Below are 12,187 nucleotides of genomic sequence, written 5' to 3'. Positions count from 1 at the left end.
GTCAGTCGCCTGAGGCGGGAATTTTAGGGTCACAAGTCAAAATACCAGCACTATCTCTAATAGATGTAATTGATTGGGGAGCTTTCTTCTTTCTGGCAAGGTATGCTAGATACCTGCCTGGCTTATCGCCATACTCAAATAATCTCTGCTTCGCAAATAGTATCTCCCTCTTTGCTGTTTGAGTAAGAGTAACATTCACGGTAGCCCTGAGGGCTGTGTTCCACTGTAATTTAATTATGGATGGCCTATCAGCATTTGCTGACTCGGCTGCCTTTAGGCGAGTCTTAAGCAGACGCTGTTGTTCTCCCTTTTGTCTTTTCCGGGTCGCAGAATATGAAATAATTAAGCCGCGCGCATGTCTCCCACATCACCGTTAGGAAAGCTTTAAATTCCTGCAAGAAGTATTCTATGAACTTACTATTCTTCAATAGGAAAGGGTCCATACACCAGTGTCGGGAGTCTATCTTATCACTGCTAATCTTGACCTCCATATAGACTGCTGCGTGATCAGAAATAGCTATATTCCCTATTTTACAGGACAGTATCAAATTCAGAAAGGTCAAAGGGGCAATAAACATATTGATTCTGGTGGGGCACTTGTGTGTGTTAGAGTTAAAAGTGAAATCTCTACCCTCAGGGTGAAGACACCTCCACACATCTATCAGTCCCAACTCCCTATTCAGATCAGCCAGCTGCCTAGATCGCAGAGATATGCCTGCACAGCTCCTAGGTATCCTGTCCACCTCAGGATCAATAATACAATTAAAATCTCCCCCTATAATTATGTGACGTACCCCAAGGGCCATCAGCCTGGAGAATGCATCTGTTATGAATTTAAAAGCATGTGCTGGGGCAGTATACATTCAAAATCCTGGACGCCTCTCCTTATATTAGAGCTTTAAGTATTATAAACCATCCAGACTCATCTTTTATCTGGCCTAACATTTGGAATGAAAGATTTTTTCTGAATAAGAAAGCCCCTGCTTTTCGAGTTGAAGGATGAATAGAACACCTGACCAAATCGTCCCTGCTGCAGCTTCAAGTGCTCCTTATCAGTTAGGTGTATCTCCTGTAAAAGGCTACATCAACCCTCTCTTTTTTTCAGACTTGATAATATCTTTTTCCTTTTTATTGGCGAGTGGCTCCCTTTAACATTCCAGGCGCACCATTTAAACAAATGACTAGCCACGATCGCTCAAGAAAGTCCGAGACCCTCCAGGAGGAAGATCCCCACACAACAGACATTAAGTAAAAATCGTAAACAATTCACATAAGTTTAAAAAAACAACCTTTACAAAACTACTAAAAATTACTCCCAAAAAATAATGACATAAAACATAGCTAAGAAGGGATTGTCCCCCTTGTCCTACAATCCAATAGTCCCACCATAACTCCTTCCAGCTGGAGCTATGCCCTTGTCCCAGACATCGCAAAATAAAATTAACAAATACCAATGTCTTATAACAAGGAAATTAAAAGTGGGCATCCAGCCCATTCCCTCCATATTATTATCCTAGGCATTCTTAACAAAGCAGCAACATGAAAACATATATATAAAATTACAATCCCAGAAAATATTCAAGGAAAACTCAAAAAAGCTTTGAAAACACCCCCCAGCAACCAGATAAGCCAAGCAAATTATAAATAAAAGTTAAAAGACAAGCCTCCCAGGAAAAGATAAGAGGAAAAAAGGGGGAAGGAGGAGACAAAAGAGGGAGGTAAAGAAGAAAAATAATTATCCATATAATTCAAATTCTTCAGTCTATTTAAGAGCATCCAAGACGTCTTTTGCTTTTTCTGGTGAACCGAAGTTCTACACAAACCCTCCATGACTGAGGCGAAGTGTTGCTGGTTGTCTCAAGGAGTACTGAATATTTAAATCCTTCAAATGCTTCTTCACCTCATCAAAGGCCTTCCTCTTACGTACCACAACAAGAGTGAAGTCCTGGAACAGCATTATATTGGATCATTTATATATCATAGCTTGGGGATCCTTCCCCAAAGCTCTGGAGGCCTCTAGCAGCATTTGCTTGTCCCTGTAGTGCTGGAGTCGCACTAGGACCAGGCGGGGGCGCTGGCCCGACCCGGGCCTGCAATCAGCAACCCAGTGAGCCCACTCAACCCGCACATGGCCCAGCCCCGACTCCAGCTTCAGCAGTTCTGGGAGCCATTGCTCCAAAAAAATCCACAAGCTGGCCTTCCTCCTCCTGTTCGGTAAGGCCCAACTTCAAACATTCTTCCGATGACCTCGAAAATCGTGGCATGTTGCTCCGCCCCTCCAACAAGCTGCCCGAGTTTCTCGATCTCCCACCTGGACCGGGTTTCTTCCAATGAAGCATCAATCTTCTCTCGGAGCTTGATAAACTCCGAGATCAGGCTCACCTCTGCAGGTGAGTCCCCCAGGGCGGCTGCGGATGCATCTGTTGCTGGGGGAGGGGGAATTCCAAACCTGTTGCAAACTCCGTGATCCTTTTCCTTTGGTCATTTTAAAATGTACCAAACTGCTAAAGTTTGGTGCAAAATTGCTGTAGGAACTGGGAAAAAGCTATTATAAGTGATTTAAAACATGAGAGGAGGGTGGGTACCCCATTTTGCCTGAGTCCTGGGTAGTGCTCAGCAAACTCGGACCTACTGGGTTGACGCCATCTTGAATCCCCCATGAAGTATTTTAATAGAGTGAGGAATCGCATTTTTAATTTTCATTAAGTGAGAAGGCAGTTTAGCAGAAACCTATCTATGGAGTTAGCTTTCGGTGTGTGGAATGTCTTGCCACAAAGAAGGTGGAGGTAGAGATCACCGCATCTTTAAATTCATCAACTTCAGCACATAGGAAGGTAAAGACAATGAAGAGAAGTTAGCCATGGTGAAATCAGGAGAGTCAACTGAGCTTCGGATTGCTCTCACAAAGAGCTGGCCCACATATAGTGAGTTGACTGACCTAATTCTGTGCTACGATCTTCCATAATTAGTATTTCTACAACCACCTGGGAGCCTTTCACTTGAGTAATTAATGTATATACCTGCAGAAAGTGACAACAACAACTTGTGTTTTTATAGTGTGGTATCCCAAAGTACTTCATAGGAGCCTTATCAAACAGAATTTGACACCACGCTATCATGTTGTATGACTAAAAGCTGTGTTAATTAAGAGATTTAGGCACAGAATGTCAGAATTTAAGTTCTGGAAACTGAGGGCAAGACCACTAATAGTGGAACAATTAAAATCAGGAATGCTCAAGACTAGAATAGGAAGGGTACCTGAGGTCTATGGTTGCAGTAAAGTACAGATATGGACGGGGGATGCCATGGAGGAATTTAAAAATAAGGATGAGAATTGTAAATATCAAAATATTATTTGATGGTGTTCTGATAAATACCAGCAAGTGGGTGGTGACTAAACAACCTTGAAACAACTTCAGAATAGGTAGCAGAGATTTCTATTAACCTCCCAACAAAGGCACTGAGAAAGCAAAATGGGAGATGAATAGTGAAGTCAACAGTAAGGTGAGCATGAGTTGAGGCAAGGGCAAAGTCAGGTGATGTACAGAGATGGAAATTGCTGCTGTTAGTGTTGGCATGAATGAGAAGCTCACCTCAGGTCAAATATTGTCAAGGTTGCAAACCGTCTGGTCCATTTTCCAGAGAAAAGAAAGTTGCTTCTGATGGGTAATAGTGTTTGTGGTAGCCGTTGAAGACAGTACCTATCACCTTCACATAACTGAGTTGGTGGAAATTTCTGCTCACCTAGTACTGGATGTTGGACTGCCAGTGTAACCGTTTCGAGTTGAGGATGGGAAATTGTCATCCAAATGCATGCAGAAGCATTCATGTTTTGAGTGGGGTTGCTAAGAGAAACAGGTAGATGAAAATTAAGAAGATATCAGAGGGAGATTCATGCGAGACATTGGAGGTATTGGTGTGGAACAGGAAGAAGATCAGTTGCGGATGATTCTCTGATTAGGAATGAGGAGATTAGATCAGTGTCATTCCGCCCAGCTCGATAAGGATGGAAAAACTTTGCAGGACAATGACTTGATCAACAGAGTCAATGGTTGCAGATAAGTCAATAAACATGAGGGGATATAGTTAAACAATGTCTTAGTCACATAGGATGTCATTTGAGAGTTTGATTAAAAAGCCATTTGATTGTGTGGCAGAGGCAGAAATGTGGTTGGAAGGATTGAAGCACACAGTTGGAAAAGATATACATTCAAGTTTCCTTTTATGTCAGGTGTCTGGATAATCAAAACATTAAAGCAAAAGTTGTCCTGGTCATTTTAAGTCCTATCAATTTATGAAATGAAACCATATTCTAGTGTTTTGTGTCATTGATGTTTGATACTGCTGAGATTTAATGATCTTTGAGGTATTTACTTCAAATTTATTGGGTGATATTCATTGCCTGAAATGATAATATGGTCAGTTAAACAGGGAAGCAGTTATGTGGTGCAAATGTCTCTGGACTAATAATCCAGAGGACTAGGTTGATACTCTGGGGAAATGAAAACTGAAAGAAGTGTGGATGCTGTAAATCAGAAACAAAGACAGAAGTTGCTGGAAAAGCTCAGCAGGTCAACAGTGTTTGTGGAGAGAAATTAGAGTTAACGTTTCGGGCCCAGTGACTCTTCCTCTGGGGATATGGGTTCAAATTAGACGACAGCAGCTAATGGAATTTAACTTCAGTTAACAAGTCCAGAATATAAAGCTCATCCAATGGTGACTAAGAAACCATTGTCAATTGTTATAAAAACCCTTCTGTTTCACTAATATCTTTTAGGGAAAGAAATCTGTCATCCTTCCATGGTTTGGCTCACATGTGACCTAAACCCACAGCAATAGGTTTAACTTCCCTCTGAAATGGCCTAGTAAGCCAAGACTTAGCAAGTTCAAGGACAATTACAAACAAATAACAAACGTAGTTTTGTTAAGACAATCCCAGGAAAAAATAAATAAACAGAAAGTGACTATTATTTACAAAAGGTTTGACCTAATGATCACAAATAGAATGAGCCAATATCATCAGTTTACCCTGATTTCACTGGCCCTTCCATGAAAAATACTGTCTAGTCACATGTAAGGTTTTTTTTACTGTTTCAATAGTTACAAGCATCAATCTCTATTCACACTTGAGCTGTAATATATTTTCCAAAGAGAAGAACCTTTTTACAGAAAGTCAAATGCTTTAATCTGATTCCCCATTTCCTTTTGTTGAAGTCTGTCTACAGCTTTGTTTTGTAAGTATCCAAAGTGCTATTCTTCTCTATTTATAATAATTAGAAGTTAAGTACAAATCAATGCTGAAAATGGTTTTTTTACAAATACTTAAAACTTGCTCATTCAGTCAACTTCTATTTTGCTTTGGTCTTCATCGTTAAAAGGGACATAAAAAAAATTCCTGTCAAGTATAGCTCAAATTCAAGCCCAAAACAGTCATCTTACACATTTTAAAACATAAAGTATATGTCATTTCTTGCCCAGAGCATCAATGATTCAAATCAGACAAATGGATTAGAATACTGTTCAACCCCTTAGCTTTATTATAAGGGCAGAACATATAACAATGATAAAGCTCTGTAAAGGAGCATGTAAAATAAGGTGTTTCATTTTACAACTTTCATTTTGCATGGCTGGAAGCTTGCCTGCCTCTAAAGGTTGTGGGCATTGGTAAGTCATTTGGGAAGATATTGTGAGTTTGTCCGAACTTGGGTTTGCAATTTTGAGCAAAAAAAGTTAGGTTCTGTAACCACGTTTTGAACAACAAGACAAGAGTATTGCTAATGAGTGGTGAGAAGCCTATTTGCATATATTAACATGCAATTATTGCTGAATTATGCTTAATTTCTGATTCGCTCATGAGACAGAGAGAAACTAGATCATGACAATTCCTGTCATGACAGTCAGAGGGGTACCTGGTTACTTCAGCACTCTGCTTGCTCCCCGAGCCTGCAGTGTGAACAGCAAACCCAAGATCTCCAGGGAAGCTCCATGGGTAATGACTGCCTGCCCCAACTCACACATCCATAGAGATTTACATCACACATATACCATCTTTGAATTCTCAACGCACACCTCTGGCCCACTTACAAAGGAGTTCTCCACTACTGTGCTGCACTTTGGAACATACAGGCACCTTACATTGCATTGCTGCTGCCAGGATACTTTGAGCATGGGATTCAAACAGAATGCATCTCAGGGCTCCTCATTTGCTTTTTTAGTGCTTACTTGCTTTGCACCAACCTCAATACTCATAGCAGCTCTGCCTTGCCTCGCATCTTTTCACTTTGCCCCCTCATTTGGAACAAAAAGGCTCACAGTAGTATTTCGGTCTTGTCATGCAGACAAAGGCAGGCAGTTTGTTATGGTTGATAAGTCATCTGGGATGAACATATTGCTGTATATCTTCACAATGAGCCAGCAGCTTGTGTGGCAAACACATTTGTTGTGTTTCAACCAAATAGCCATGTCTCAACGTCTGAGGGGGAATAGTGCTCAGTCAAGGAAGGGTCTTCCTTCAGTCAAGGGGTCCAGGTGCAAATAGCCAAGAGCAATAGCTGATATCAGTCCGGGGGTTGGACGTAGGCAGTCGGCTGCTTGGGGTGCTTAGGGTTAAGATGTCTCTGTCACTACAGGCTCTAAGAGTGGGCTGAGGTCAGTATTGCAGGTCTAGTGTAACCAGCCCAGCGTTAGTCAGGGAACTGTTCAGAGGTCGGTCTGGAGTCTGGTCACCCATTAGACAGGGCTGTCCTCCCAGTTGGTCAGGGATTGGTCACAATGTGTCCTTGGGATCAGCTCAGTGAAAGTTAAGGGTTGTTATCCGGGGCCATTGCTGTGGAAGGGATGTTGGCGAAGTCAGTTTTATGGATTGGAGACAGAGGGCAAAATAATTGTGAAGAGAGGCAACTTAACATATAAGCTTAGGAGATGATTGTACATGGGAGCAGAGTTTCATTGACATTCACAACTGATTTCAGCAGAGTGACTGTGCTGCATAATGATTCACGTGTGTAAGCTGTCGGGCCAGGGCTCTGGGGTAATGTTGAGAGGTAGAATTGTAAATTAAGGATGTGCATAGGAACATCTGAAAGCTTAGTACTGACGGGATCGATAGACAGTTCAAGGATGAAAGGAAAGTTCAGGTTCAAGGGTGCCCTTGATTACCCATTGGAGTCTGTGACTCACAGTGCCAAGCATGACTTGCACTGCCCTCTGTTTTCACACCATAAATGCACAACTGGAAATGTGACCACATCCAGAGTGTGCAAGTAACTTGTTTCCTTTTGCCTGAGCGCACAAGCTGTACTTGAGTGATGTGAGGCCCTTCAAGGGGCAATTGCATTAATCAGGCTCTCTAACAGTACAGGTTGAAAACATCTGTAATTGTAATACACTGCACTTGAAATGCATGCAGTGAACCACTGTGTGGGATAAAAATCCTGATCACAAGCAATTTTGACCTTGTCATTAGACATTACAGATTGATTGTGTCCATATTAGTGGGTGGCACAGTGGTTAGCACTGCTGCCTCACAGCGCCAGAGACCCGGGTTCAATTCCTGCCTCAGGCGGCCGACTGTGTGGAGTTTGCACATTCTCCCCGTGTCTATGTGGGTTTCTTCCGGTTTCCTCCCACAGTCTAAAAATGTGCAGGCCAGGTGAATTGGCCATGCTAAATTGCCCATAGTGTTCGTGGCAGGGGTAAATGTAGGGGAATGGGTCTGGGCGGGTTGCGCTTCAGTGGGTTGGTGTAGACTTGTTGGGCTGAAGGGCCTGTTTCCACACTGTAAGTAATCTAATCTAATTATTTCTGCTTCATAGAAATGACCAAGTGACCTTAAAAAGGCACCAGTGGGCTACAAATCACAAGACCCTCAAAGATCTCATATGGACACAGAACTGATTCCCTCTCAATGTGAGCTATAGGTATTTGCCAACATGCAATGGGGTTAGGGCTAACTCCTACCCGATGCAATGCTGCCTTTCTTGGGTGATGTGGGGATTTGAAGAGTTGGAACAAGGTATCAGTATTAATGCAACACTTAATCTCTTACTGTATTTGTGGATGATGGCTTGTGTGCTATTGGAATACAATCCCAATTTCAAAGGTCCATGGCCCTCCTCGTCAGAGTCCTCCATGTCCCTCTGTGTAGAGGACTATGCTAAGCTGTCATGAGCTGTGAATGCTGACTACTCATATTACTACAGACCTTCTCTGTTTCTGATATTCCTCAGCTTCCTTGGAACTGTAACCAATTTGTTATTGGGATTCTGGGTAAGGTAATCTGAAAAATCTCAGCTAAAATGACGCGAATATTAGATAGTTTATTGCTTTTAACTCTTCTATGATTTCTATGTCACATGGTTTTATAGAAAAGAAACAGGTCATTCAACCCAGCAGATCTATATCCACCGTGTCGTTGTATTTAACTTTTGTTTAATTACATAGAGTCTGCCCAACTACTTCTTGTGGTGGTGTTGTGAGCCCCAAATTCTCAAGACTTTAAGAGGTATCTCCCAAATTGTTAATTGGATTTATTTGTAATTATTTCACAAGGCACAAACACTTCTGCTCAATGATACTGTATCCTAAACTTAAAAGTAGGAAATCAATCTATTCTTGGTCTTCTATTTTGCAGAGAAAATTGACCCACATCTGGTACACTTTCGGTTATCTTAAATGTCAGAAATAGGAAATTTTGGTGATAACAGTGTTTTGATAATTTAGTACTTTTTTTGGTGACGGGAAAGATCATTTTTATGAATCAAACTTTTATATGATGATTTTTTGTCAGGGTTTCCCTTGATTAGCTGTTGTACTTTGACAGATTATCTGTGAATCCTACACTACATTTATAGGAAATCCCAATGACATACCCTTAGAGATTTTGTTTATGTAGGCATTAGATTTTAGCCAGCATACTGGGAAACCAGCAATAATGGGTAATGAGAACTAAACATAGATAAAGGAGACTAGAATTTGAAGCTTTTCATTTTGCACACATCAGAACTAGAACACAAGAAAAACTTGAAAAAAATGAGACATGATTTTATAGAGAATGAGAAGTGGATGCTGATTGGTTGGGCTGTAATTGGCATGGAGATACAATAAGAACAGTTAACAGTCAATCTTAATGCTCAGACCAGACAGGTAGATGCTGATTGGTCATGGTGTTGCCATGGGGATATTGCAGAGTTTGCCTGTCTCCATGACCTCTCTCTTTTTTCAGAAATGTGCAATGCATGTAAAATTCCATTTGCCCACATAAAACCATCTCTGTATTGGTGAGTTTTGAGATTTGTAAATCAAGTTGAGGTTTTGGATGTAGGTTTGCTCACTGAGCTGGAAGATTCATTTCCAGACATTTCATCACCCTACCAGATAACATCTTCAGTGAGCCTCAGGCGAAGCACTGCTGAAAATTCCTGCTTTCTGTTTATATGTTTGGGTTTCTTTGGGTTGGTGATGTCATTTCCTGTGGTGATGTTATTTCCTGTGGTGAAGTCACTTCCTGTTCTTTTTCTCAGGGGGTGGTAGATGGAGTCTAACTCGATGTGTTTGTTGATAGAGTTCCAGTTAGAATGCAATGCTTCTAGAAATTCTCATGTGTGTCTTTCTTTGGTTTGTCCTAGGATGGATGTGTTGGCCCAGTCAAAGTGTGTCCTTCCCTATTCTTATGTAAAGATACTAGTGAGAGAGGGTCATGTCTTTTACACCAACTAGCCACAAAAAGGCATGACCCTCTCTCACTACTAACCTTACATATGGATGAGAAAGGAGACCACTGGGACTGGGACAACGCATCCATCCTAGGACATCCATCCTAGGGTACGAAATGTCTGGAAATGAACATTCTTGCTCAGCAAGCAAATCTACATCCAAAACCGTCTCTGTATTTTATATATATATGTATATAGCTCTCATCACATGCAAATGCATCATATTGCAGGCCTGGGTGATGATCTGAAATTGGTTTCCAATGTACCTCTTTAGCACCATCCAGGTTAATTAATCTAACAGCAGAGTCATATCTGATGATGAATATACTTTTCTGGAGCTTGTAAGCATGGGTTGGTTGAGCACATGAAGCATGTGAATGGTTAAACGGTGGCATAGTGTCTCAGTGGTTAGCATTGCTGCCTCACAGCACTGAGAACCCACGTTCGATTGCATCCTCAGTCAACTGTCTGTGTGAAGTTTGCACATTCTCCTCGTGTCTGCATGGGTTTCCTCTGGGTATTCCAGTTTCCTCCTACAATCCAAAGATATGCAGGTTAGGTGAATTGGTCATGCTAACTTGCCCATAGCACTCAGGGATGTGTAGGTTCAGTGCATTAGTCAGGGGTAAATTTCGAGCAATAGGTTTGGGGAATGGATCTGGATGGGTTACTCTTTGGAGGGTTGGTGTGGACTTGTTGGGCTGAAGGGCCTGTTTCATATTGTAGGGATTCTATGTAATATTGTGTAAAGTGGCCCACAGGTTGTTGGGACATACAGTCCATATAAAGGCATCAGATTGGCATTGGAAATCACACCACATTACCCTTTTCTTGTGGTAGACCAAACATCATTTTTCACTTGTCTGCAGCTTCACTTTAGGGGAGAAAACCACCAATGGATTTATTGCATAGATGGACTGTGAGAAAGCTAGCTTTACCTGTTCAAATGTTTGCGATAGAGTCCCTTTCAGGGTGATCTGGCACCCGTGCATGGCCAAGAGCAATGGACATAGGCACTTTCATGAGTTCTCTGAACACCCAACAAATAATGATTTGATGAGGAGAATTTTTTTTCACTCAGAAGATGGTAAACCTTTGGAATTCTCTCCAACAGAGGTCACTGGAACCTCAGTCTTTGCGTACCTTTACGTTAGAAATTGATAGATTTCTGATTATCAATAGTGTAAAGCTTTATGGAATGGGGTGGCTAAAAGGCATTGAACGATGGTCAGCCATTATATGTATTGAAGGCAGGGCAGGCCTCACTATCTGAATGTCCTACTCCTTTTGCATGTTCCTATGAGATGCATTTGTGTATGCTAGAAGCAAGATACATAAATATACAGCATTCTGCCTTATGTAGGGCAAAAATAATTTGTACATAGATATCATCTTTTTTGACTAAAGAGGTCATGCGTACAGGCAAACTCTACTACACCTCATGGCAATGCCATGAACAATCACAATTTACCTGCCTGATCCGAGATTTACAATTGACAGTTAACTGTTCTCTCTTTATGGGGTAAAAACAATGACTGCAGATGCTGGAAACCAGATTCTGGATTAGTGGTGCTGGAAGAGCACAGCAGTTCAGAGAGCATCCAAGGAGCAGCGAAATTGACATTTTGGGCAAAAGCCCTTCATCAGGAATAAATTCTTTCTTTATCTTCATGTCAATTATTGCTCAACCAAACAGTACCCTCTTCTCCTTTTTATAAAATGGTGCCTCCTTTTTTACCCCCAAGTCTATTTCTTGAGTCCTGGTTCTGGTGAGTGCAAGATGAAAGCTTTCAACTTCTAGTCTCCATCTGGCAATGTTTAGGTTCTGTAGTGGGATTTCTCAGAAATGAAAATCAGCAACAAAAACATGATGAGAGACTTGTCTCTTTGAGCACGTGCATACGATGATCGGTTGGACCTTCGTTGGAGAGAATTTCAAAGGTTTACCACCTTCTGAGTGAAAAAAAACTTCTCCTCATCAAATCATTACTTGTATGTTGTGAAAACTCAAGAAAGTGCCTATGTTTGACTGTGTAATCATATTCACAAAAATAGAGCAGTCTACTTCAAACAGTAATGCTAGGGCTATTCCAGGCATTTCCTGAATTGTGTTTTTAATATAAATTCTCAGGGTCAGCACTTTGGCATGGAAATCCCAAGTAAATGCTTGAGTACTTGATGAGGGGAATAAATTCATGATGCTCACACTCAGGGAACTACACTTTAGAATGTATTCAAGAACTAAGAAATTAAGAGAAATGGATCAGAATGTGATTTTGCAAATATCAGCAAGGAGTTAAATAACTCATCAACTTTAGCTCAAAGCAATTTTTATTCACAGTAGCTTTGAAATGCAAACTGGCAATAGACCCTGAGGTAAATAGGACACATTGGACCTGATTGAACAGAGCAATCAATAGAGTAAACCCTTAACCTAAGAAGTAAGGGTTGGGCAATAAACACAGGAACAACTG

At 41.2% G+C, this 12,187-nt stretch overlaps 1 long non-coding RNA gene across 1 annotated transcript in view; it reads left to right on the top strand.

Annotated features, from left to right (window-relative positions):
- The first annotated feature begins 1,035 nt into the window (after positions 1-1,035).
- LOC122560190 overlaps positions 1,036-12,187 on the top strand; it is a 30,824-nt gene continuing 19,672 nt past the window's right edge. Inside the window, exon 1 of the long non-coding RNA XR_006314689.1 lies at positions 1,036-2,390. This is a non-coding gene — a long non-coding RNA (uncharacterized LOC122560190). The remainder of the gene's footprint in view (positions 2,391-12,187) is intronic.

This window comes from Chiloscyllium plagiosum, chromosome 20 (assembly GCF_004010195.1).
Source record: "Chiloscyllium plagiosum isolate BGI_BamShark_2017 chromosome 20, ASM401019v2, whole genome shotgun sequence".
NCBI classification, from domain to species: Eukaryota; Metazoa; Chordata; class Chondrichthyes; order Orectolobiformes; family Hemiscylliidae; genus Chiloscyllium; species Chiloscyllium plagiosum.
This window is presented reverse-complemented; position numbering and strand designations above follow the sequence as displayed.